Source organism: Pleurodeles waltl, chromosome 1_2 (assembly GCF_031143425.1).
Source record: "Pleurodeles waltl isolate 20211129_DDA chromosome 1_2, aPleWal1.hap1.20221129, whole genome shotgun sequence".
Taxonomy (NCBI): domain Eukaryota; kingdom Metazoa; phylum Chordata; class Amphibia; order Caudata; family Salamandridae; genus Pleurodeles; species Pleurodeles waltl.
The window spans coordinates 656,253,361-656,280,626 of record NC_090437.1 but is presented as its reverse complement, the minus strand read 5'-3'; positions in this window follow the sequence as shown (position 1 = coordinate 656,280,626).

Here is a 27,266-nt window from a genome sequence, read left to right as displayed (position 1 = left end):
GAAAAGGCGTGGGCCTACAGCAAGTGTATGAGGTTTGACGTGATTCTTTGTCTTATTGTCTCTGTTTATGTGTAAGAGAGTGCATGAGGGTGTGGGATCACATATATTATTATATTAATGTGCTACTTATTTATTCTTTTTTTCATAACTCAGCATTTTTTGGTTTGTGTCATAGACCGGATTTCAAATGTGTAGAATAATGTATGCAATGTCTAATATTGCATTGTGCACAGATCATGATATACCCAGTGCTTAATTTGGGCCTGGGTTCGTTCCGGGGCCCACCAGCACTCATTTGTGGGGACTGGCACTTATTTCTCTTAATCAGACTATGGGCTTCATTATGAGTAGCTAAATTCCGACCTGTGCATAAACCTATGTTTACACACCGGTCAGAATTACAAGTTATAAGGTATTCAATTACTGGATGCGTTAAATAACTCTAGCTGTGTTCAATTTTGACAGATCAAACCTGCAGAAATTTAACAGGGGGAACTGGAACGGTATTTATCATATCATGCAGATTTTGGTGCGCTAAACACCAAAATCAACAGGTTATTTCCCATATACTCATAATAGGTGTTATTTATCACACCTAATAAGTAGCGATCACCGTGGAATCTGTATTTAAATAAATAAATAAATATGCCTAAACTTATCACCAGGACCTTTAACTTAGAGCAAAAAGAAAGAAAACCACACAAGGAGACTTGCGAGAGGAAGAGAAAGACAGGAAATCCATATGGAAGTGCAAAAGCAGGAACCTGCAAAAAATGAAATAAAGGAGAAGGAAGTGGTTGGTGCTGTATTAAAGAGGTGGAATCAAGACAACACAGCCTTGGTATTCAGTACCCGAAATTCAGTAGTGCCATTTGTGGGCTTCTGAGCAAAACTTTGGGCCCCAGCACTTATGGCCTCATTATGAGTTTGGCAGTCCAAGGACCGCGATGCTGGCAAGGAAGGTGAGACCGCCAACATGTCAGCGGAGAGGACCACCAAATTATGACTTTGGCTGTGATGCATACAGAATCCCACCAAAGTACCGATTGCACCGCCAGTGCGGACAGACCGCCTCGGACGAGTGAAGGCACCAGCAGGCCTGCAGAGACCAAGTTTCCACTGGACTTATTACGAGGTTGCACAGCGCCAACATTTCCACCGCGGTCAGACCACCGTAGAAAGGCAGGTGGAAACAAACTGGATAAAAGGAGACAGTCACCTCCAGGAAGCCATACTCATCTGAAGACACCATGGGACCACAACTAGACGTCATCCCTCTGCTCCTGTTCTCAGAAACACAATGGAATCTTCGCCACCTCAGACGACAGCAACCGTAAGTATAAACACTCACCTGTTACCATTGTGACATTTTGTATTGTTACATAACATACCATAGGAAGAGGACTGCGAGGGCAACACACACACGTAACATTACACACTGACACACACTCACATACAACAACAAACACACCCACATATCACGGCACACACACAGCAGCCAGCAGACACACACATCACACGTCAACAACACACACTTACGCATGTCAATACAGCTCAGGCCCAGTCACGCACAATCACATACAACACACCAACACGTCACAACAACACCACAACCGACCATCATAAACACATTGTCAAGCACTCACAACCGACATTGGTCACGGACTCATCACACATACCACAATGTACAACCAACAGGGAACAAACACACACAATTACACAATCATAGAACTTAGCAATCGACACACATAGCACATCATACCTATCATACCATGCACAATACACACACACACAAAGCCACACACCACTACAACAAACACAGGTCAACACAAACACCACAATAACATGTCTGCAACATACACATGCCCATCACAAAACACACACCCTATCCCTGGGGGACAAAAGCACTGCACATACCCTCACATACTGCCCAAACAATAGAGGAAGCATGAGCACCACACACTCCTAAGTACTCGCACACAACTAATGTCAGGCAGGAACAACTCAAACCTTCGAAAGGGAAAGCAGGACTAAGATGTAACTTGAAAAAAACAACAACTGGTTGGTCAGAAGATATTTTAGCCATAACAAATAGAAATGTTCAAGGCCATTGGCCAGACCAATATAATAGCAATGTGGTGCACCAAAGGCACTATATGGTGCCCCAACTTGACTCCTGACTGCCATGTAACCTCCACGGGTAGGGGCATCAAGGGGGCAGACAGGCACCTCACGGATGACCTCATGGGGTTGTTGGGGGGGGGTTGGGCTTAGGCTTGGGAGGGGGGTTTGGGCTTTGGCTTGGGTGGGGCGGTTTGGTTTAGGCTTAGGGGAGTGTTATGTCTTCTAGTTTGGGGTCGACGACTGTGCAGTATTTAGGGAAAGATGCGGAAGACATTGTAACGCGAAGGGTTAATTAGCTTGAGCAGTGTAGATGAGCGTAATGCCTGTTGAAACCTCCTCCCAAACATCGTGGAAAAGTTAATGATATTATTTTCACGCTTGTTTGTGTAGAAGACTCTGGGGGTGATTCTGACCTTGGCGGTCTTTTCGCAAGACCGCCGAGTTACCGCCGCGGTAAAGACCGCCGACCGCGGCGGTATGCCGCGGCGCGTATTCCGACCGCTGGGAGCGTTCCGCCGGAAAACCGCCAGCAGCCACACTGGCGGTCGGCGGGAAAGTGGAGACTGGTCAACCTCCACCGCCACGCCAGCAGAACATCGCCCACAGAATTACGACCCACATTTCTGTGTGGCGGTCTTCTGTTGGCGGTCACGTCCCTATGGCTCCCGTCGCCTCCCGGAGGACCAACACAACGTAAGTTGATCGTCCGTGAGGGGAGGGGGTGGGGGGGGTGTTGTGTGATGTGTGCGTGCATGGGGGTGTGTAGAGGGGGTGTGTGAGTGCGTGCATGCGGGCGGGGGGTGCTGCTGTGCCTATGGGCAATGTGTGTAGTTCGGCGGGTGCGCATGTTGGCATGTATGTGTGCGGGTATGTGCCCCCGTTGTGTATGTGTGTGTGTAGGGGGTGTGCATATGTGCATGTTGGGGGTGCGTGCATGTCGGGGTGGGGGGGCAGGGGGTTTGCAACATCTCTGGGGGGTGGCAGGGGGTGGAGGGTGTGGGGGGGGACTCGTGGGGGGTAGTGGGGGGTGGGGGAGACCCCTATCAGTGCTAGGGATGGAATTCCCTGGCCCCGATAGTGCCTACCGCCATGGTTCGCATGGCGGTTCCCGACCGCCAAAAACTGCGGCGGTAAGCAGGGTCATGATGCGGTTGGCGGTCTTGGGTCGACTGCCGGGCCGGAGTGCGCAAACTCCAGCCCGTCGGTCATGACCGCCGTGGCGGTCGGAGTGGGAAAGTGGCGGTCGATCGCGGCGGTGACCGCCGCGGTCAGAATGCCATTTTTTGGACCGCCGGTCTGTTCGCGGTCCGACCGCCGCCTCTCCGCCGACCGCCGGGGTTAGAATCACCCCCTCTGTCTCAACCTTGAGAACGAGAGTACAGGGAGAAGATGGAATGTAAACAAAGGCTGGAGCAGAGCAGAGCAGCCAAGTACTGATAACATTAGCTAGAAAATGCCAGAATGAGATAGAATCCAAGCTTCGAGTTATTTAAGCACTGAACTGTGGGTGAGGGATTTGGAAGCTCGCAGATGGAATTGTGGAAGCTGCCATGGCCCAGCGCTGCCTCCCTGTTTGCTCGTGGTGCTTGAGGGGGAGAGAGGTCCAAGCAGGCGGTAGAGGGCTCCCCAGCATGTCGTGGATTAAGTTAAGTTTCCACACAGGGATAAAACACCTTTGTTTCTCTGCTCTATTATTATGACTGATTATTTATGCCTGCACTGTGTTTATAACCTGAAGTATTCAGCTCATTTTTATTTTGCTTTCTAAACCTATTAGTGTGAACTGCTGCAATAACTGAAACATGCATTTAGGTGTGCAGTAAATCAAAGCTTATCAGAAGTATTTAGTTCGTTTATATATTGCCTCCTGAACATCGTAGTGAGAGCCTGCTGCAGTAATTGAAACATGCATTTTGGTGTGCAGTAAATCAAAGCTTATCTGAAGTATTCAACTCATTCATATTCTGCTTCCTGAATATCGTAGTGCAATGCATTTTAGTATACAGTTAATCAAAACATATCTGTCAATTAATTATTTGCCTATATATATATAAATAGATGCTTTTCATTGCTATTCTTATTCTACTATTGTTAATGTGCTAAATGCTTACATTTTACCTGCAATTCTAGTAAAGCTAAATTGTATTTATAACTGGCGTGTGGTCCTTCATTGAGCGTCCTTATTGACTTATACCGAACAGGTGTCAACCAGCCACCTGGATAAGACATTTGGTACCAGGAGTGGGGTATAAGTCAATAATGCCTCTTTGGGGACGTAAGAAAAGTGAGGCATAGAGCGGAAGGCAGCATGGGGCAGAAGCCAGATCAATTCCCGGGTGGTTAGCAACTGACCCGTTCTCTGGTGTGGCAGGACTCCTGAACCAGTGGGCAGCGCCGGTGGTTAGATGAGAAAGTGACTCCTCTCTTAGTGGAAGATGCGGTTGAGAGTGTGAAGCTAAAAGGGGCAAAGCTGGAGCTGAAAGCAGCAGGGCAAGTGGGATGGCTTTACCTGTCTGCGCTCCGTACGGTATACAGGAAAACATTAACACACAATGCAGAGATAATAAAACTGCGGGATGAGGTTGCAGCCTTGCAGGAAAGGTAGTTACTTATGAAAGAGACCATAGAAAGTGCAGTGACTCGGGGGGATCAAATGGAGGTAAGGTGCACCGCATTAGCAGTACGAGTAGCAAAACAGAAGAGTAGGCAGAAGCCTAAAATGCCCTCAACTGTGCAAGTGAGGGCACTGATACGCAAACAGAAGAGTAGGCAAAAGCCTAAAATGCCCTCAACTGTGCAAGTGAGGGCATTGATGCGCAAACAGAAGAGTAGGCAGAAGCCTAAAATACCCTTAACTGTGCAAGTGAGGGCATTGGTACGCAAAGAAAATTGGGATCCACATACTTGGGAGAATGAGGTGGAAGTACGTGTAACAGAACTAGGTGGAGTTGAAAGTGGAGAAGGACGTGTAGGTGAAATTGAAGGTGAAAAGTGGCGAATGGCGGGCAAATACAGAATTCTTGTTTGGGAAGAGATTATACGCAGAGTGAGTTGTTGCAGAGAACCCGTATGTTTAGGCAGATGCCTGCAGAGCCTTTGTTTCAATGGTTGGTGAGGTTGTGGGACACTGGAGCAAAAGATGCATTACAGAATCCTTTTACGTTAGGTCCCATCACAGAAGGAGACCCGTTTGAGCTGGAAATGATAGTACAGGATGATGTAGATGATGTAGTGATGTGGAGCCTCTGGCAGAGGCAGGAAAAAATGAGGGTGCCACAAGATTGGGCCTTAGTAGCAATAGAACGCATAACTGATGATCGGCCGGTCACTTTAAAAACATGGGTCCCCTTACTAGGTTGGACAAGAGACGGAGGGGTTGGCAATAAAGTAAGCAGAGCACAGGAGTTTGCCATCGTGAAGTGGAAATGGTATCTGCAGCAGAGGGCAAAACCAGGACCAGCAGGAGTGTCAAAGTTACAAGAAGATAAACTAGGGGCAGTGGACTTGCAGGCAATGGCCCCTGCACTAGAGCCCTCTGAAATGGAATCCTCACCATTTAAGACAGCCCCGCCTTTTGAACAACTCACCGAAGAAGAACGGCAAAATGCATGGTTCACAGATGGTACCGCCCGGTACTATCAAGGAAAAAGACAAAGGCAAACAGTCGCATTCCAGCCTGCTACAGAAACGATGTTGCTGCGAGAAGGGAATAATGAATCAAGCCAGCTTGCAGAACGGCAGGGGGTAGCAGCAGTGATCGAACAAGCCCCCATCAGAGAGAAAACATTTGTGTACACTGACAGTTGGGCCACTTACCAAGGACTAGCAAGCTGGGCCCCGACTTGGCGCAAGGATGGATGGAAAATTAAAGGCACCCCCATTTCGGGAGGCGAACAGCTATGGGAAGAGATGTGGGAGAAAGGGCACAAATGTCAAATCTATGTGGGACATGTGGATGCCCATTTCCCATTGGACACCTCACTTGCATCTCTATTCGACAACACCGTAGATCAGATGGCCAAAACGCAAACGGTGGTCATCAAGGAGGAAGCTGAAGGCGCTTTAGCAAACAGGACCCATGCAACATCCGGACATCCAGGAGAGAATGGCACTTATGCATGGGCACAGCTACGACAAATTCCAGCCACTAAAGAACAAGTGCAAAAAGCAGTAAAGGAGTACCCCACATGCAACCGGATTAGACAAATGCCCTTGCGGCCATATCAGAAGAAGAACTGCAGCTACTACAGTGTGGCAATTGGACTATATCGGGCCGCTACCAAAGGAAGGAGGAAAAAGCTACGTATTGACCATGGTGGACACCTACTCTGGCCTCATGTTGGGTATGCCCTGTAAGTCTGCGGACCAAAAGTCCACTTTGCGAGGGCTAAACTACCTGATAAAACATTATGGGGCACATGATGAGATTCAAACAGATAGGGGCACACATTTTTCAGGAAAAACAGTGCAGGGCTGGGCACAGGAACAGGGAATTTGGTGGATTGTGCCCTTAGTTATTACCCACAAGCTGTAGGCATGATTCAGAGATATAACGGATTGTTGAAAGAACAGCTAAAAAAGTTATCAGCACATGATAGACTTGCACAAGTGATTTGTGAACAAGCGTACACCCCTCACATTGAAGAAAGTTCTGTTCCCCCCCCCTGATAACACCCAGAGAGGTGAGGGAGGATTTGGAAGCACAGGAAGAAAAGTATGGGTGAACCATCCAGGAAAAAAGCCAGAGGCAGGAGAGAGCTATTGAGTCAAGGGGTGGGGAGTACGTATATTATACTTTTAAAGAACTCAAATGTACCTGTATTTGTACTTGCAGTGAGACTTACCCCACGGTCGTAAATGATGACATCTGCATCAATGACGTGGTTCATGATTATAACCGGAAAAAGTGTATGAGTCCGACCGAATATAGTCCGTCATGTCACTTGTGCACCTCAAGCAGCTAACATAACTGATGACCAGGGAAACGTTTCACTTTGTAACGTGGAGGTACCTGGAGGCAAGTGGATGGCTGCCAAAGCTGTGACCTGGAGGGTAACTGGACAGCAAATACGACATGCCAACGTACTGAACAAGGTGGAGAGGACGCCAGCAACAGTACAGGCTTTGAGAAACATGCTAAACATGATATGTAAATATTGTGATACCAGGACACATGGTGGTTGTTACAATGAACAATAGAATACCAGCCTTCATGTTTTACATAACCGAAAGACGCATGGTTAACAACTTAAGCAACGTTTCTATAATGCGATATAGAACAGGATGTAAGCAAGTTCTGCATGCAAGCATAATTAATCGTATTGTGTTACAGATACATTTTGTCAAGGGGAATGTCTCAAAGTATGATCTATTATGTGCACCATGGACACCACAGTTATGGCCCTTGCTAAAGTTACGCAATAGAAGAGATCTAGGGTCCTTGATAGCTGGGGCCACCGGAATCGGGGTAGGGGCCCTGAATTCTTTTGATATTGAAGCCATTAGGAATAAGCTATCCTCTACAGGATATAGTACAGGAGAGGCCATAAAAGTAATTTCTCAATGGGGGCCTACACACTCACAAGAAGTATGGAAAGTCCTGCGTGGGTTGTATTTTAATTGGCAATGGCATAATTTCACTTGTGAACAATTTGGAAAAAGCTTTCAAAGCACCCAAACAATGTCCAAAGGAATTCAGTGCATACTATGGCAAAGTATTGTTAATCAACAGTATGTAGACTTCAAAGCGGAATGGGGACAGCTTCAAGGTGAATATTGGAGACAGCAATTGCATTTGCCTGAGGAAATATGGGTAAAGCCTATACAATTCCATTGTGAGGGAGAGATGTGTTATGCTCATTTTGATATAGCTAGAAGTAATCTTCCTCCTGAAATATGGTGCCCCTTTATATTGCTCCCTATAGTAATAGGTGAAGAATGGTGGATACCTCACACTGACAAAAAAGTGGATTGATCAAACAAATCACACCGTAGATCCCACTAGATGTGCAGATTGGTCTAAGGGGTGGGTATGTACCCACACTGGACGGGTGCTAGACCCATGCCTTCACCCAATACCAGGAGAATGTGAATGGTTACATTATATTATTAATGGCACAGACTTATATCTGATAGGAACAGAGAGCATATGTTACGTTACCAATCATCCCTTACTTATTAACAAATTTATACAAACCACCGGAGAGCAAGTAATGTGTACGTGCAATATTACCAGCAATATTGACATAAGCACTCACATCTTGTACCGACCAAGTTCACCATAACCACATTACAGACGCAAATGCGTGCGCAGTTAGAGTGGAACATTTCGCTTGTTGTTAAGCTACCCAGATAAGAGGCAATCAGGCACTACGCACAAGTTACCTTTGCTAAATTTGATATGGCAGCTAAATACACCAAGGATACAGCCATGCTGATGACCATAAACACTAAACAGCTTATGCACACTGCTTCATGCATCCAGCAAATAACTGAGCAGTATGACATCTTCTTAGGCTGGGCACTAGGAGCTATAAAGACGCTAACTATAGTGTTACAACAGCTAATTTGGTTATTGATTGTTTGTGTTACGCTAATGACTATACTATGTAGACTATATGTATGCACAAAGCAGTTTTCATACTAAAGATGCAAGCGCTTAGAATAACGTTGACCAGTATTAGTAGCAACCTATCTAGCGGAATGTCAAAGTAAATGATATCTGTTTCAACATGCATCACGCTCATCTAAGGGGTGGAGTGTGCAGTATTTAGGGAAAGATGCGGAAGACATTGTAACGCGAAGGGTTAATTAGCTTGAGCAGTGTAGATGAGCGTAATGCCTGTTGAAACCCCCTCCCAAACATCGTGGAAAAGTTAATGATATTATTTTCACGCTTGTTTGTGTAGAAGACTCCGTCTCAACCTTGAGAACAAGAGTACAGGGAGAAGATGGAATGTAAACAAAGGCTGGAGCAGAGCAGAGCAGCCTAGTACTGATAACATTAGCTAGAAAATGTCAGAATGAGATAGAATCCAAGCTTCGAGTTATTTAAGCACTGAACTGTGGGTGAGGGATTTGGAAGCTCGCAGATGCAATTGTGGAAGCTGCCATGGCCCAGCGCTGCCTCCCTGTTTGCTCGTGGTGCTTGAGGGGGAGAGAGGTCCAAGCAGGCGGTAGAGGGCTCCCCAGCATGTCGTGGATTAAGTTAAGTTTCCACACAGGGATAAAACACCTTTGTTTCTCTGCTCTATTATTATGACTGATTATTTATGCCTGCACTGTGTTTATAACCTGAAGTATTCAGCTCGTTTTTATTTTGCTTTCTAAACCTATTAGTGTGAACTGCTGCAATAACTGAAACATGCATTTAGGTGTGCAGTAAATCAAAGCTTATCAGAAGTATTTAGTTTGTTTATATATTGCCTCCTGAACATCGTAGTGAGAGCCTGCTGCAGTAATTGAAACATGCATTTTGGTGTGCAGTAAATCAAAGCTTATCTGAAGTATTCAACTCATTCATATTCTGCTTCCTGAATATCGTAGTGCAAAGCATTTTAGTATACAGTTAATCAAAACATATCTGTCAATTAATTCTTTGCCTATATATATATAAATAGATGCTTTTCTTTGCTATTCTTATTCTACTATTGTTAATGTGCTAAATGCTTACATTTTACCTGCAATTCTCATAAAGCTAAATTGTATTTATAACTGGCGTGTGGTCCTTCATTGAGCGTCCTTATTGACTTATACCGAACAAGTGTCAACCAGCCACCTGGATAAGACAACGACTTGGCAGGGGATGGACCTGGGTACTGGCGGGGGGGTTGGGGAGGCCTTGGAGGTGGAAGGGATGGCCTTGGGGAGGACAACGTGTAGGGGTGTCACGGGGGAGGATTAGGGAAAAGGTCAAACTCTGAGAGGAAAGACTTTTTGAGCACACAGGGATGGTCATAACAAAAGGGTGTGGGTGTGGAGGGAGAAGGAGTGGTTGTTTGAGTTGTTTGTGTGGATATCTTGGATCCGTGTTTGTGGGTGAGTGAGGGCGTTTATGTGTCTTGGGTTGAGGGGGGTGGAGGTATTAGGGGACACCGTGGTGGGTAGATGGCTGTCTGTTGGGTAGGTATGGTGGATGTGCTGCATGTAGGCATGTCAGTGTGTGTGGTGTCTGCGGGTGTGGTGGCTGGGGTGGATGCCTGGGGTCTGCTGGGGTGATATCTGTGGGTAGGATAGGTGTGGTGGCTGGATCAATGAATGTTGGTGTGGTGCATACAGGTGTGTCAGGTGCTGTGTCTGTGATGCTGGGGGTGGTGGAGGTGTCAGGGCAGGTTGTGACTGTTGCTGTGTGTGCAGGCGTATGTTGCTTTTGTGTATGCTGATGATGTGTCTTGTGGTGCTTAGGTTTGTTTGTGCTTCCCTTGGATGTTAAGATGGATGCATGCCTGTCTGTTTGTGTGCTTTGGCTGGGTCTGAAGGGGGAATTGGGATTGGGAAGAGACAGGTGGAGGGGGGACGATAGGCAAGGGGTGACTGGCTGTCGTCAGTGTGGAGGCCAGAGCCTGACTAGATCTCTTTAGGCCAGCCAGTGCACCGTGAATGCCCTCCAGGAACGCATTACTCTGTTGTATCTACGTTGCCAGTCCCTATATGGCATTCACAATGGTCGACTGACCCACAGAGATCAACCTCAGGAGGTCAATAGCCTCCTCACTGAGGGCAGCAGGGCTAACAGGGGCTGGGGCAGAGGTGCCTCTGGCAAAGGAGATGCCCACCCTCTTGGGTGAGCAGGCATGGCCAACTGGCTGTGGAGCTATAGGGAGGGTGATGATAGAAAGGGGGGAGGAAGACAGACATGGTGCTGGGGTGGTCCCAGATGGGTCCACCACTGCCAGGTAGTGTACACCGGAGGAGGATTCCGAAGATGATGAACTGGATCAGGTCTCCCTATGGCATTCCACTTGCCCTGTGGCATTCCACTTGCCCTCCAGGCCTCTCGGTCCCTCAGTGTCGGTGTTCTCATGACTGGAGGTCCCGTGGCCAGAAGCTTCCCCATTCAGCTGTGCCCCGTCTCCTTCGTCTGCCGATGCTCATGCTGGGAAACAAAATTATGTTGACAAAAACAGTTAAGATTGTACCTGTCAATAATATGTCTTGACCTATTTATCATACCTACAACAATATGGCTAAGGAAATAGCTGTGTAGCCACTTCCCACCTACAGAACATGAACATGGTACTAACATTCATAGCCCTGACACCAATATGTGTGATCCAATTGATATCTAGCAATACCTCCATGTTTACCAACATGTAGGATGTCCACTCAGATGACACATTACACAGGCCTATGTACATCTCTCACTTACCAAGGGGATTCACCTTGTAACAGGTCTGAATAAGTCTTGCAAGTATGGCATGTGAAATGTCAGATGGACATCTCAGCCTCACATGATGCTGTCACTCATCAGAAAGCTTTGGAAAAGTTGGAATGACTTCAAATTGTCAGACTGTATGTTGCACATAGACATGGATCAAGGGACATTGGAATGGAAAGAGGGCAAAGACCGGGACAACATACCATCATGATATTGGGAGTATTGAGCTGTAGGTGGAAAGGAACAACCACCAGGGTATGAAAAGCTGTATAGTGGTACACACATTTGACACTGTCACATGTGTATCATCATATGCTTCTGTATAGAGGGGACAACATAGGAGAGTAATTTGTCCTTAGACAAATTAGAATGTGCACACCTGTGTACCAATGTTGGGGACTGTACATCAATGTGCTCCTTGGAGATCTTTGACCCTTTGCACTTACAACATTGTCAGAGCTTAGAAACCTTCACATCATACACTAACCTGTTAAAGGGATGAAAATGTGCCAAGTCTTTACTTACCCATTTGTGGCTGCTGTGCTGTCCCTAAATGCCCATCCAACTCCAGGGAGGCCACTGCCAATATGTGGGCCATTAGGGTGGTCAAGGTCTGACGGGCACCCCGTCCTTGTTGGGACGACATCCCCAGCTGGGCTTCTGCAGTCTTCTGGGCTCAGCGTCTCAGGTCCTCCAACCACTTCCTACAGTGGGTGCTCCACCAGCTGTGGACCCCCAGGGTCTGCACTTTCTTGGTGATGGCACACCAAATCCCCTTTTTCTGATGGGCGTTGACCTGCATGGATGACACAGACAAGAAGAGAATGTCATGTACACAGTACCAAAACTAGCAGTATGAAAATACAAGTTAGTGCAACTAGCCATACACAGACTGCCTTCAACATCCCCTTCAATGAGGGATGAACATCTCCTGTCAGGCCATGTGTGATGTTGAGACAGGCATACAACATGCATATCCAGCACAAGGTGGCAGCTTTAAACATGTGACCAGACCACAAGCATATATCTAAACATAGTATATCTTTCCAAATATTTTTCACACCACATTCAATGATCATGTATTACAGTCTGCTGTTGGGTCAGGGTACATACATCACACCCACTCTATTATGTCTCAGGACTAAAAATCTATCGGTACACATATGCACATGCCCATCTACCCACATATTTTACCACAATTCTTCATACCACATCATTCCCTTGACATCATCATACACTTAACCCTTAAAACATTGCAATTGCATTGCAATTACCTGTTCCTCTGGTGCACCGTAAAGCTAAAGCTGTCCATACAGGGATAGGACCTCTTCCACAAGCTTTTCAAGCTCCTCAGGGGAGAAGGCAGGGGTCCTATCACCTGTAGGATGTGCCATGATTGGTCCCAGAGGCAGTACACAGAGGTTCAGGTCATGGAGGTCTTGCTGACAGCAGTGTCAGTAGTAAAGTGAAAGATGAATCATGAGATGGCAGTCACATCCACCACATAAAAGAGCGTCACTGCCGGCGAACATCGCTATTGGCCGAAGACTGCAAAAGGCAGCAATGTGTTCTAAAGGCAATGTCCACTGCGCTTGTATCTGTCTACGGGCATGACGACTTCCACCGGCCGATTTAGGTCACTTCATAATGTCCAGTAGAGTAAGTCAGACAGCTGCTATTTTAAGGCTCATATATGAACGAAAAGTTGCATCACAAGCTGTGAAACATATCTACAACATTGAGTTCACTGCTGGCTTTGAGAAAACATTTAGCAATGTGCATACATTTTTATACAGGATGTTAATTTGATGTGGATTTAAGAATGTTAATGTAGTAGCACAGTCAGCAGAGCAATTACAATCTGACATATGGTATGTGCCCCATATATGTGCTACATGTTAATAATGTTAATGTCACATAGACTGTCAGTGACATGCTTTCCCATTTCTAAAATATGATAGAGGAAAAGGGATGTGAATGCAGTAATAAGCCATTATTTGGCTAGGTATGTTCAGTGTACAATGTTTCAACAATTTGATGTGGCATGTTAGAACATTAGATGTGACATGGGTATGATCATACTTATGATGTACAGAATGAGTGATACACATACATACTAGTATTTTTTCACATAGCTACTCTGGCATCAGAAGAGAGAACCTCCAGTGTACTGTCCACTACCAGACTTGCAGGCCATGGAGGAGCGATGTGATTCAGATCCACCGCCTGGATAGGCATACAATCATGGATCTCTGCCGTCAGTTTGAGCCAGATTGGACGCCTGCTATTCTTAATCCCATAGCATTGTACAAGTTATGTCAGTGCTGCACTTCCTTGTCACAGGCTCTGTTCAAAATACAGTGGCCCTAATTGCAGGGATGTCTCAGCCTATGTTCAGTCTGGTCTTGAAGGCTGTACTGTCTGCATTGTAGAAACACCTGGACAGCTACATCAGATTTCCACAAAATGAAGCTTTGGCCCATGTAAAGGCTGATTTTTATGCTTTGGGACACATTCCACATGTGGTTGGGGCCATAGATGGCACCCATGTAGCTTTGGTTCCCCCAAAAGCCAATGAACAGGTGTACAGGAACAGGAAAAACGTCCACTCCATCAATGTCCAAGTGGTCTGTTTGGCTGACCTCTACATTTCACAAGTTTATGCAAGGTACCCTGGGTCAGTCCATGATTCCTTCATCATGCAGAACAGCAAGATCCCACTGATGATGACATGACAATACACAGAGAGGGCCTGGCTGGTTGGTAAATCACATATGTCATGCGTATCTGTTAACTTTTATCTGCTAACAAATGTGTGGATGTCCATTACTTACAGTTGCCTTTCTAAACTCTTCTTTACAGGGGAATCCGGTTACCTAAACCATCTGTGGTTGTTGACACCAGTGAGATACCCAGCCATGTCAGGGTAAGTCCACTTCAGTGAGGCCCACAGAAGGATAGGGCGTGTCGTGGAGTGGACTTCTGCTCTCCTGAAGGCAAGATTCCATAGCATCAATAGGTCTGGTGGAGCCCTCCTCTACTCACCCACCAAAATATGTCAGATTACTGTTGCCTGCTGCATGCTCCACAACCTCACCCTGAAATGTCAAATCCCATTTATGCCAGATGAGGGGGAGCCAGCAGTTCCAGTGGGTGAGAATGCAGATGTGTCAAGTGAGGATGAGGATGAAGCTGGAGACATCAGGGCAGATCTCATCAACAGGACTTCACCTGACTTTAGGTATGTGGTTTAATGTAATTTAAGTTACTCAGTGAGGTATCAGTGGGGTTTGGGATGCTTGATAAGGGTCTTAGTATGACCATCAGACAGGTCATAAGTACATAACTCAGACGTGCATGCATAATGTTACATGGAGTAGTGTGCAGCTTTTTGATCACCATAGTCTTTTTTCCTCACAGTGCACAATCTGTTACCATTGTATATAGGAATTGTCTGTATGATGTTTTTGTTTCAATGCGGCCTAAACAATACGTTTGACATTCATAATTTGCAGATTACTTCACAAGATCATTTGGCAATATCAGGCAGGTGGAACTGGCAGACTGACAAGTGAAGTAAACATGGACTGTACCAGGTACGGCCAGGCATGAGATTTGTGGTATGTGAGTTCCATTGCCAGACTGTCAGGACAGTGGGATGGTAGTGTCCTATTCCACTCAACAGACCTGCTTGGCATTGGAGGTCTGTTCAATGGTGCCATGTATGTGTTCATTTGTCTCTCACACGCCATCCTGTGCTATCCATATCCTCAACCATCAGAATGGTTTGTACTGGTAATAACTAACTTGTATGTAGCTGTCATTGTGTTTCCTCACTGCAGGCCACTGTGGATGTGTATCAAGACTGACATAGGTGAGTGGCATGCCTACTGAACATGATAAGTGACCATGGTAAGTGGAAGGTTCCATGACTCGGGCATTTGTCATCACCTCTGTCTGTATCATGGGGTATGGTCAATTGGGAGCTATGGTATGGGTATGTGATAAGACTTTAGCTGATGATACATTGAAACAATATGTTTGCCTATTGGGATAGTAAAAGACTGACACGTTTGTAAACATAACTTCAGTAGGCTGTGGGGTGGTAGTGTATGACACCTATGCTGAAACACTGAAGTGAGCATTGGCATTCTCCCAACCTATATGTGGGAAGGTTCAATTAAAGTGATTTGAGTAATGTCTATCATTATTATTCAATGCAAAATCTACCCAGATTAAACAGTATATGTGAGATGGAACATTATAAATGTCTTACATTTGAGAGAAACGTCTTTGTGTAAGAGATGTTAGAGATGACCATTAAATATGGTTGATAAATGACTCTCACACATGATCTGTGGTTAAGTAGTATTTATTGAGGAGTGCACAGCACAATTAGTGAATTAGATCAAATATAACACAAAGGAAACAGTGATGGGTTATGTCATGGTGGATGAAATCATCAGGGTAGCTGCTACAACATTTGGAGACACAGGTCCAGTGTCCTTGTACTGTAGGAAAATGGAGATAGGTTTCGGAAAAGTCAACAGGGTGCATCTGTGCCACACAAGACGAACCAATCAGTAGCGGTTCACTTCCTGGCAGTGGTTTTGGTCTTAGCATCTGCTCCTCCTGGATGTTTTGGGGGACGTCCACATTTGCAGGGGAGGTTCTTCAGCTACAGAGGCAGGTGTGTCTGAGGTATGTCCTTCCCCTGGCAGGGCCTCCATTCCACTAACAGCCACAGATGTAGAAGGGGCTGGTGTCTCATTGCTAGTGGAAGGGGCCAGCTGGTGTGTACAAAACATACTCTGTGGGGTATTCATGTCTCTCAGCATCCCTGCAATGGAAGCCAAGTGGGTATTTTGGGCCTGCCACTTCTGCATGACTTCCTGGTGGTTGTCCCTCTGCATCTTCTTTATCTCCCCGATCATGGTAAGTACCTGGCCCATCATGCCAAAAGAATAATTTGGAGCTTTGCTTGGTAGTCTGCATCAATCACTCCCCCCAAGACCTGAATACATTTGAGTGCCAACCCAGATCGGGGAGCAATCAATCTGAAATGCTCTGGGGGAATCTGTATTCCAAAACCTGTTTTAAGAAGTGCCATGTCTCTTGGTTTTGTCTGTACATATTTAAAGCATGTAAATCAAGACCTACAGATTCTAGTGTGACTTGGTAAAGAGCTAAGGCTCCTGGTTTTATTTCCCAATACATGGTGGTGTTGGTCGCTACAATGGGTTGTATCTGTAATGCTGGGACAACATTCGCATCAAAGGGGTCTCTGCATTTGTCAAAGGTCTGTTCAAAATTTGAAGGGCTTCATTTAAATACACTCACCAGTTTCTCAAAGTTCCATCTGATACTTTTTGTAATTGGGCTTTCAGTAAGCTGTTCATTCTCTCAATCAGTCCTGCAGCTTGTGGATAATATGGAATATGATACATCCATTCAATATTGGTTTGTGAACAATAATGTTGCAATAATGTTCCTTTGAAATGTGACCTGTTTTCACTTTGGATTTGGAGTGGAACTCCTTAATACAACATTAACAAGCCCAGTGACTTTCTAGCAGAGGTCTTCAAACTGGGGGTCGGGCCCCCCTACAAGGGCCTCAAGTGGTCCCAGGTGGGGCGCTAGACTCTGGCCAAAAGAAGCATTATACAGATAATAGGCCTTTGTTTTAAGCAGAAGCATGTTATTAAATTTTTAAAAAGGTAACAGTACTTAACTGCAATGTTTAACCCCTTCCCCGCCATGGACGTAATTGTTACGTCCATGGCAGCGCCCGTGTGGCGCAATGGACGTAACCATTACGTCCTGCTACCGGCCCTCGGGGGAAGCGCTAGCGCTCCCCCCGAGGGCCACCCCCCCACTCCCCCAGGCCAGGGCTGAAAGGGGAATCCCTTCCCCTTCAACCCCTGACCCCCCCAACCCCCCCGTGACGTCAGCACGTGAGCGCGCGCTGACAATCACAGAGCCGCCCCCATCGCGCTGAAAGCTCAGCTTCCAGCGCAATCGAAAGAGAAATGCTCAGCATTTCTCTTTCGATCACGTGGGGGAGGCACGGAGAGGCTTCAAAGGGAAGGAAATGTATTTCCTTCCCTTTGAAGTCTCTCGCAGGGTTTCAAAAGCCGGATTGCTTGCAATTCGGCTTTTGAAACCCCACTAGACACCAGGGATGTTTTTTTTTTTTTAAAGTGACATAAGGGAACGACCCCTTGGGCAAGGGTCGCTCCCAGGGGGGCATTTTTTTTTTAAGGCCTTTTCTGCCCCCCCCTGGGGGTAGAAACCACTAGACACCAGGGAGGTTTTTTTTTTTTTTTTTTTCACACAGGGAAGGGTCGCTCCCGGTGGGAGGTTGGGGGTGGCAAATTTATTTTAGGCAGATCGGCCTATTGTTATTAGGCCGATCTGGCCCCGGGGGGGCAGAAACCTCTAGGCGCCAGGGCAATTTATTTTTTTGTGTTTTTTTTTGTTTGTTTTTTTTAGAGATGGGGAGCGACCCATTAGGCAAGTGTCGCTCCCCTGGGCGGCAAATTGTATTTAGACCATTTCTTCCCCCCTTGGGGGCAGACTGGCTGATTTTAGGTCAATCTGCCTCCAAGGGGGCAGAAACCACTAGGCACCGGGGATTTATTTTTTGGCGCCAATGTCACGCAGGGGGAGCGACCACGTAGGCAAGGGTCGCTCCCGGGGGGGTTTGGGAGGGCAAATTTATTTTAGGCCATTTCTGCCCCCCCTGGGGCCGGCTGAGCTAGAGGCCAAAATCCACAGGTAGGCACTGTTTTCTATGAAAAAATGTGATGTGTCCACGTTGTGTTTTGGGCCATTTCCTGCGCGGGCGCTAAGCCTACCCACACAAGTGAGGTATCATTTTTATCGGGAGACTTGGGGGAACGCTGGGTGGAAGGAAAGTTGTGGCTCCTCTCAGATTCCAGAACTTTCTGTCACCGAAATGTGAGGAAAATGTGTTTTTTTAGCCACATTTTGAGGTTTGCAAAGGATTCTGGGTAACAGAACCTGGTCAGAGCCCCACAAGTCACCCAATCTTGGATTCCCCTGGGTTTCTAGTTTTCAAAAATGTGCTGGTTTGCTAGGTTTCCCCAGGAGCCGGCTGAGCTAGAGGCCAAAATCCACAGGTAGGCACTGTTTTCTATGAAAAAATGTGATGTGTCCACGTTGTGTTTTGGGCCATTTCCTGTCGCGGGCGCTAGGCCTACCCACACAAGTGAGGTATCAGTTTTATCGGGAGACTTGGGGGAATGCTGGGTGGAAGGCAATTTGTGGCTCCTCTCAGATTCCAGAACTTTCTGTCACCGAAATGTGAGGAAAACTTGTTTTTTTAGCCAAATTTTGAGGTTTGCAAAGGATTCTGGGTAACAGAACCTGGTCAGAGCCCCACAAGTCACCCCATCTTGGATTCCCCTAGGTCTCTAGTTTTCAAAAATGCACAAGTTTGGTAGGTTTCCCTAGGTGCGGGCTGAGCTAGAGGCCAAAATCTACAGGTAGGCACTTTGCAAAAAACACCTCTGTTTTCTTTCAAAAAATGTGATGTGTCCACGTTGCGTTTTGGGGCATTTCCTGTCGCGGGCGCTAGGCCTACCCACACAAGTGAGGTATCAGTTTTATCGGGAGACTTGGGGGAACGCTGGGTGGAAGGAAATTTGTGGCTCCTCTCTGATTCCAGAACTTTCTGTCACCAAAATGTGAGGAAAACGTGTTTTTTTAGCCAAATTTTGAGGTTTGCAAAGGATTCTGGGTAACAGAACCTGGTCAGAGCCCCACAAGTCACCCCATCTTGGATTCCCCTAGGTCTCTAGTTATCAAAAATGCACAGGTTTGGTAGGTTTTCCTAGGTGCCGGCTGAGCTAGAGGCCAAAATCTACAGGTAGGCACTTTGCAAAAAACACCTCTGTTTTCTTTCAAAAAATGTGATGTGTCCACGTTGCGTTTTGGGGCATTTCCTGTCGCGGGTGCTAGGCCCACCCACACAAGTGAGGTATCATTTGTATCGGGACACTTGGGGGAACGCTGGGTGGAAGGAAATTTGTGGCTCCTCTCTGATTCCAGAACTTTCTGTCACCAGAATTTGAGGAAAATGTGTTTTTTTAGCCAAAGTTTGAGGTTTGCAAAGGATTCTGGGTAACAGAACCTGGTCAGAGCCCCACAAGTCACCCCATCTTGGATTCCCTTAGGTCTCTAGTTTTCAAAAATGCACAGGTTTGGTAGGTTTCCCTAGGTGCCGGCTGAGGTAGAGGCCAAAATCTACAGGTCGTCACTTTGGAAAAAAACACCTCTGTTTTCTTTCAAAAAATGTGATGTGTCCACGTTGCGTTTTGGGGCATTTCCTGTCACGGGCGCTAGGCCTACCCACACAAGTGAGGTATCATTTTTATCAGGAGACTTGGGGAACGCTGGGTGGAAGGAAATGTTTGACTCCTCTCAGATTCCAGAACTTTCTGTCACCAAAATGTGAGGAAAACGTGTTTTTTTAGCCAGATTTTGAGGTTTGCAAAGGATTCTGGGTAACAGAACCTGGTCAGAGCCCCGCAAGTCACCCCATCTTGGATTCCCCTAGGTCTCTAGTTTTCAAAAATGCACAGGTTTGGTAGGTTTCCCTAGGTGGCGGCTGAGCTGGAGGCCAAAATCTACAGGTAGGCACTTTGCAAAAAACACCTCTGTTTTCTTTAAAAAAATGTGATGTGTCCACGTTGCGTTTTGGGGCGTTTCCTGTTACGGGCGCTAGGCCTACCCACACAAGTGAGGTATCATTTTTATCGGGAGACTTGGGGGAATATAGATTAGCAAAACAAGTGTTTTTGCCCCTTGTGTTTCTCTACATTTTTTCCTTCCAAATATAAGAGAGTGTGTAAAAAAGACATCTATTTGAGAAATGCCCTGTAATTCACATGCTAGTATGGTCACCCCGGAATTCGGAGATGTGCAAATAACCACTGCTCCTCAACACCTTATCTTGTGCCCTTTTTGGAAATACAAAGGTTTTCTTGATAGCTATTTTTCACTCTTTATATTTCAGCAAATGAATTGCTGTATACCCAGTATAGAATGAAAACGCACTGCAGGGTGCAGCTCATTTATTGGCACTGGGTACCTAGGGTTCTTGATGAACCTACAAGCCCTTTATATCCCCGCAACCAGAAGAGTCCAGCAGACGTAACAGTATATTGCTTTCAAAGATCTGACATTGCAGGCAAAAGTTACAGAGTAAAACGTAGAGAAAAATTGCAGATTTTTTCACCTCAATTTCAATATTTAGTTTTTTCAGTTGTTATTTTCTGTAGGAAACCCTTGTAGGATCTAAACAAATTACCCCTTGCTGAATTCAGAATTTTATCTACTTTTCAGAAATGTTGCGGTTTCTGGGATCCAGCATTGGTTTCATGCCCATTTCTGTCACTGACTGGAAGGAGCCTGAAAGCACAAAAAAAGTAAAAATGGGGTATGTCCCAGTAAAATGCCACAATTGTGTTGAAAAATTGGGTTTTCTGATTCAAGTCTGCCTGTTCCTGAAAGCTAGGAAGCTGGTGAATTTAGCAGCGCAAACCCTTTGTTGATGCCATTTTCAGGGGAAAAACCACAAGCCTTCTTCTGCAGCCCCTTTTTCCAATTTTGTTGAAAAAAATGAAATTTTCACTGTATTTTGGCTAATTTATTGGCCTCCTTCTGGGGAACCCACAAAGTCTGGGTACCTCTCGAATCCCTAGGGTGTTGGGAAAAAAGGACGCAAATTTGGCGTGGGTAGCTTATGTGAACAAAAAGTTATGAGGGCCTAAGCGTGAACTGCCCCAAATAGCCAAAAAAGGCTTGGCACCTGAGGGGGAAAAGGCCTGGCAGCGAAGGGGTTAAATAGGTCTAGACATATTTAAACATTGCAATCTTTAAAAATAATTGTGAAAAATTCTGAGGGGGGCCCAATTACTTTTATTTTTTAAACTGGGGGGGCGTGACATTAAAAGTTTGGAGACCACTGCTTTATAGTGTTGAAATGAGTGGCACGTTTGCAAGGGACAGCAATCAGGTAACCAGAATAAGTATCCACTGCTGTTCAGGCATAGTGACACCCGGGACTAGTCTGTAGTGACCCAATGTAATCAAACTGCCATATCTGCCTCTGCAACTTTCCTCTCCCCAACTGACCTTTGATAGTTTGCGGGACAGATCTCTGTTGGGTGTGTTGACAAATAGGGCACTGCATGATCACTGTTTTTATCAAATCTAGGGAAATGTGCATCCCTGCAATCTCTGTCCATCTGTTAGTGGCCTTCTTTCCCAGATGTCTACATTTTTAGTGCACCCATTTAGCCATCCCCAACAAGTCAGAATCCTGTGTCGCCACTTCTGCCTCTGAGATTTTGGCTTTGTCGTCTGCAAGGGAATTAAACCATAGCTCTAGTGAGTCGGTGGGACAGTGGGCATCTACAAGATACACAGTAACAGTACTTTGATCTAGAATTTCCCAAATTTCTTGCCACAGTTCTTTGCCCCACATCTCCTTGGAATGTATTTGCCAGTTATGTGCATGCCATGTGGGAAACCAGGTGGCAAACCCATTTGGCGGTATACAAAGAATCAGTATAAATGTGATAGATCCTGGGCAATTCTTGTTTCAGTGCCTGATATACAGCACACAGTTCTTCATATTGACTACTCTTCCCCCTCCTTCAGTGGATAGCAACGTCTTGGCGACAGAGTTATATGACACTGCCTTCCAGTGTTTTTGGCCCCCCCACATACTTGTCTGAACCATTGGTAAACCACACATGCTTCCTATCCTCAGGGGACATGGCTTACCCCACCCCATTGGTGACTCTTGTATCTCTTGTACCTCCTGCACCCTCTCATCATCCTGCAATGGGGCCTGTGCCACCTGTTCATGCAGGGCTCCTGTCCCTGCTGGTCCCACTCGGGCCCTGTCCTGTATGTACCACTTCCACTTGATTATACTGACCTCTTGTGCACGTCCTATTTGGTGAGTTTTAGGTGAAATCATCACCCACTGCATTATTGGAATCTCAGGTTTCAGAATCACATTATGGGCTAGGGTCATTTGCTCAGTATCCACTAGAGCACAGTAACACGTAAGTAACTGTTTCTCAAAGTGAGTATATCACTGTCCAGCATCTGGCAGCTTTTTGGGCCAGAAACAAAGGGGCACCCTCTTTCTTTCTTATTTTACCACATGCTCCCATTTGCATATTGCCCCTGAATGGTTACATGTAACTCAATGTCTCTGCCCTGTACTGGCCATAAGTCTAAAGCCTGTTGAATCGCCTCCTTTGCCACATACTGCGGCTTCTCTCCCCATTCAAACTCATGTTCATTTCTAGTCACTTTGTACAAAGGGGCCAAAATATGACTCAAGTGAGGGATGTGCGGTCTCCAAAAGCCAAGCAATCAAATGTATCACTGAGCCTCCTGCTTATTATAAGGAGTGGCAAATTCTAATATTTTTAGTTTTGCCTGCGGCAATACCTCTCTATGTCCCTGATTCCACAGAATTCCTAGAAACTTCATATTTTGAGAGGGTAATTGAGTCTTATCTGGATTAATAATCCACCCTTTGCTCTGCAAGAGTTCCACAACCCTGTCCAACTGAGCCTGGACCTGTTCTTCTGCCTCTCCCTGAATCATCACATCATCAATATAATGAGACAATTGCACCCCTGGAATGACAGATACTTCATCAAGGTGTTCTGCCACCAGCCGGTGACAGATGGTGGGGCTATGTACATACCCTTGGGGAGTCTTGAATTGTCTGTCATTCCATGAGAACATGAAGTGCTCCTGGCTCTCAGGGGCCAAAGGTATAGAAAAGAAAGCATTGGTAATATCAATGGTTGCATACCAGGTCCCTTTAGGTTTTTGTATTCTCTCAATCAAAGTGATGGTGTTGGGGACTGCAGCAGTCAAATGTGGCGTATATTTGTGCAATTAGCAGTAATCAATTGTCATTCTATAGCACCCATCCAGTAAGCGCATGGGCTACAGAGAATTGTTCCACTCAGTGGTAACTGGAGCCACCACACCTGCCTCGATCAACTCCGGTATAGACTCACTTATTTCCTCAAGTCGTCCCAGAATCTGGTATTGTTTCAAACAAACCACCTTGGTTTCGGGGGGAACCCTCACTGGGTGTATCTTCAGATGACCCATCCTCGCTGTTGCCACTAAAATGTATCTCTTTGATCCAAATTAACAACCATCATCCAAATATAAAGTCATCCCCTTCAGAATGTCAATTCCCAGTATATACTCTAGGAGGGGCACCATCAAAACAGTATATTCTCTTTTTGGCGTTCTCCCTATTTTCATTTGAACAGTAGTCTGCACTGCAGGGGTTTGCTTTCCACCCAACCCAGTGATAGTGTAGTGCTGACCTGTAAACTTTTTTGGATTTCCATAAAGTAAAGAGGCCTCCGATCTGGTGTCAACTAAGGCCCGGACCCTTTGAACACTTTTGTGCTTTCAGTGAATTTCTAAATCAACATGGGGTCTGTTATCCTTACAAGCCCATCCCTGTACTGAAGCTTTGCCTGCTTCCTAATCTGATTTAAACCTGTCAATTTTTTCCCAAGTCAGGTCTGGATATATGCTCTCATATCTGCGAGGAGATTCCTCTCCTTCCCTGTTTTCAGCAGTTAACCAATCGCTGCCTAAATTTTCCTACTCTTTCCTTCGTGAAGAAACATTTTTCTCCGTCTCTTTTACTTCCTCCTGCCTCTGTGGCTGGCCCTGATTCACTCATTTATTATCCTGCTCGTTCACTTTCCTGCTGCCCTCCTTTCTGTCCAGCCCTCATTTACTGTACATCACCCACAAACCTTTGGTGTCTATCCGATCAAACTGCTCCTTGTTGACACCATCCTTCAGTATGTCTCTCCTAGATAGTCTTTTATTATCTGTGCAACCCTCAGACCTCAAGGCTCTCTCAGGTTTTTTCCAGTCTCCAAGCTCGAGAACTGCCTCCAGTACATCTTTCAATGCCTGCCCTGTCTGATTAATTAAGAGAGTTATTATTACCTGCTTGTATGCTGGAGGAGCAAGGCAAATCATTTTATTTCACAATGACACAGAGAGCGGTCAGTCTAACAGACGGTGAGCATCACCCAGGACAATAGTAGTTTACATTCCCTCCTCCTCAATTCTCTGCATTGCATCTCTTGGGGTGTACCAGGGTTTGTTATTTTGTGGCCAGTCTGATTTTGGAGGATACTTATGGTTACATCCTGTGACTGCTAGCTGCAGTAGAGTGATCTGTTGGTTACCCTGATAACCCCTAAACCGCTCCTCTATTAAGGGGTCAGTGCTAAGAGTACAAAACCTAGGAGAGTCTCCTATACCTAGCATTACTCCAGATGGTCCTGTGTCAAATAATCTCACCATCCATGTAAGTAATGTTTTCCCAGATCTCTGCTTGAATCTGTCTACGATATCATTGACTTCCTGCTGTTTATAATCTTCTAGAGAGTGTATCTCAACGACCCTTGGGTTTTGTGGGGTGCCCTGTATTTTCCATCTAAGTATAGGCTGTGCACAAACCACTCTCTGTTTGTCTGGCTCAAGCTGGCCCCCACCTTTTTAATCCAACTCATCAGTGGAATCAGAAAAATCTGTGGATTCCCAGATATTAGCATCCCAGATTTCTGGATCCCAATTTAACCCTACTTTAGCAATATTTGAATAAACTTTCTTTTGATTGACTCTACCCCTACGGTTATGATATCTGTATTGGGGAACGTGCAAGGCTGCCTTTTCTGAGACAGATTGATAAGTATCCGCTTTATCTTGCAGTACCTTATTCTGACAAGACAGCATGGTTATGTACTTTTTTTGCTTCAACTAGCTGCCTCTCCAATTGATTATTTTCTTGTTCTAAGTTTGCATACTTTTCATGCATTTTTCTATGAGCAGATAGCAGGATCCAGGCCCGTCTGCCTAAAATAGATAAATCACATGTCCTACTGGCACTTTCTGTCAACAGAGTAAAACTGTTTTTGGTTCAACATCGATAAGACATCCGTCCCAGTTTTCACATAAACCTGCTCCACAAGACCATTCATTCACAAGAACATCATAGGTGCTTTTTCCCACCCTGGTATGTCATTTGGGACCTGGGAAACTGCCTTTGACTTTTTGCCAAACATTTTTCACTTTTAAATCTTTTACTTCAGATCCTGCAAGCGACTACACCAAATTGCTGCTTAGCTTCAAACTAAAAGGGAATGAGGCCAAAGAATGCAGCACTCTTAGTCTGAATAATGAATTTATTAAGGCACTCCCAGATCTCAACCATGGACATACAGAAATATTAACATGAGCATTTAACATGAATACAGCAAAACATGAGCAGATACTAAAATAAATACAGCAGCTGAATAATAATAGGTAGAAAAGTGCAATACATCAACAATGAATATGTATGCAGTGAATATATATATGTATGCATGCACACAGCAAAGCTGGCTAATTAAGAATTAAAAATCCATCACCATAGGTATCGAATCCAACATCATCCTTGTCCTTGCCAACGTCAAGCTGTGGAACCCTGGACAGCTGAGACAGGAGAAACATTCCCCAATTGGGCTTTGATTTTTTTGAGCAGTGCATCCACCCTCAAAAGTAAGTTCCTTCCGCCTCAGCGCCAAGTTTCAACACCTTTTATACCTTAAAGAAACCAAATAGGAAGGTTCTGGTAACCTCCCCCCTTCCTTTGAGTAAGTTGTGAAAATCAAGCGCTGGCTCTACTTGGTCTGTGTTGAAAACACACAAAAGAACTCGCCAGGTCCCAATGTGTATTCTTAAGACAGAGATGTACCTTTCTCTGCTATAAACATTCTCATCCAGGTACACTCTTATCACCTCTGCATACCCCACGATATGTTCTCTTCTCTGGTGAGAAGCGCGAAAACATGTTCAATGTAGAAAACATGCTGTGCATGGAAAAATACCTGCACCACCAATGTGATGCCATTTGAAGCTAAGCTAAGCACAAAATGTAGTCAGTGGTCAAAATGGAGTCAGTGGTTAAATACAGATAGCATTAGACATGAGGACATTGGATAGGTTACCTGTAGGAGAAGGGGAACACACAGTTGCTGAAAGTAATGCAACAAGTGATATCAAAGTTTGACCGCAAGACATGCTATGTGAAATGCACACAAGGCCTTTACTTGATCCCCTGATATGACAATGACACCTGATTCCACATTTGGGTTAGGCCTATATGGGACACAGAGATGTCAAATTGCATACACCTTGCTACAGGATGTTGGAGTATCTTGGTGGGTAGATGATTGTTCATTGACTCATATCTTGTCTGATTGATAACTTGGCATTTTAAAGTGATCTCCATGTTGGGTGTATAGCATCTTTTAGTCAACTAACAGCTGCACAATGTACTATGGTAACAGAGCTGGCCACAGGTATAGGTGTAACCACTAATACTGGGCCTCTGTATGTGTGTACTCTATGTACATTCAGCTTCCTATATCGGTGTCCGGCCAGGTGAGTACATGACATTGTTTGGATGTTGATTTAAAGGCCAGTTTAATAGGGAACATAGCTATGTGTTGCTTTTAATTGTACTGGCAGATGGCCACATAATTGCCATGGACTGTACAATAGTGGTGGAGTCAGGTGGGTTTATTTGATTTTTAGTTTCACATGCAGGCTATTTAACTTGTAGTACAAAGTTCTGGTTCCCTTACTGGTAGATCAGTGCATGCTGGGAGTTGTAGTGCTG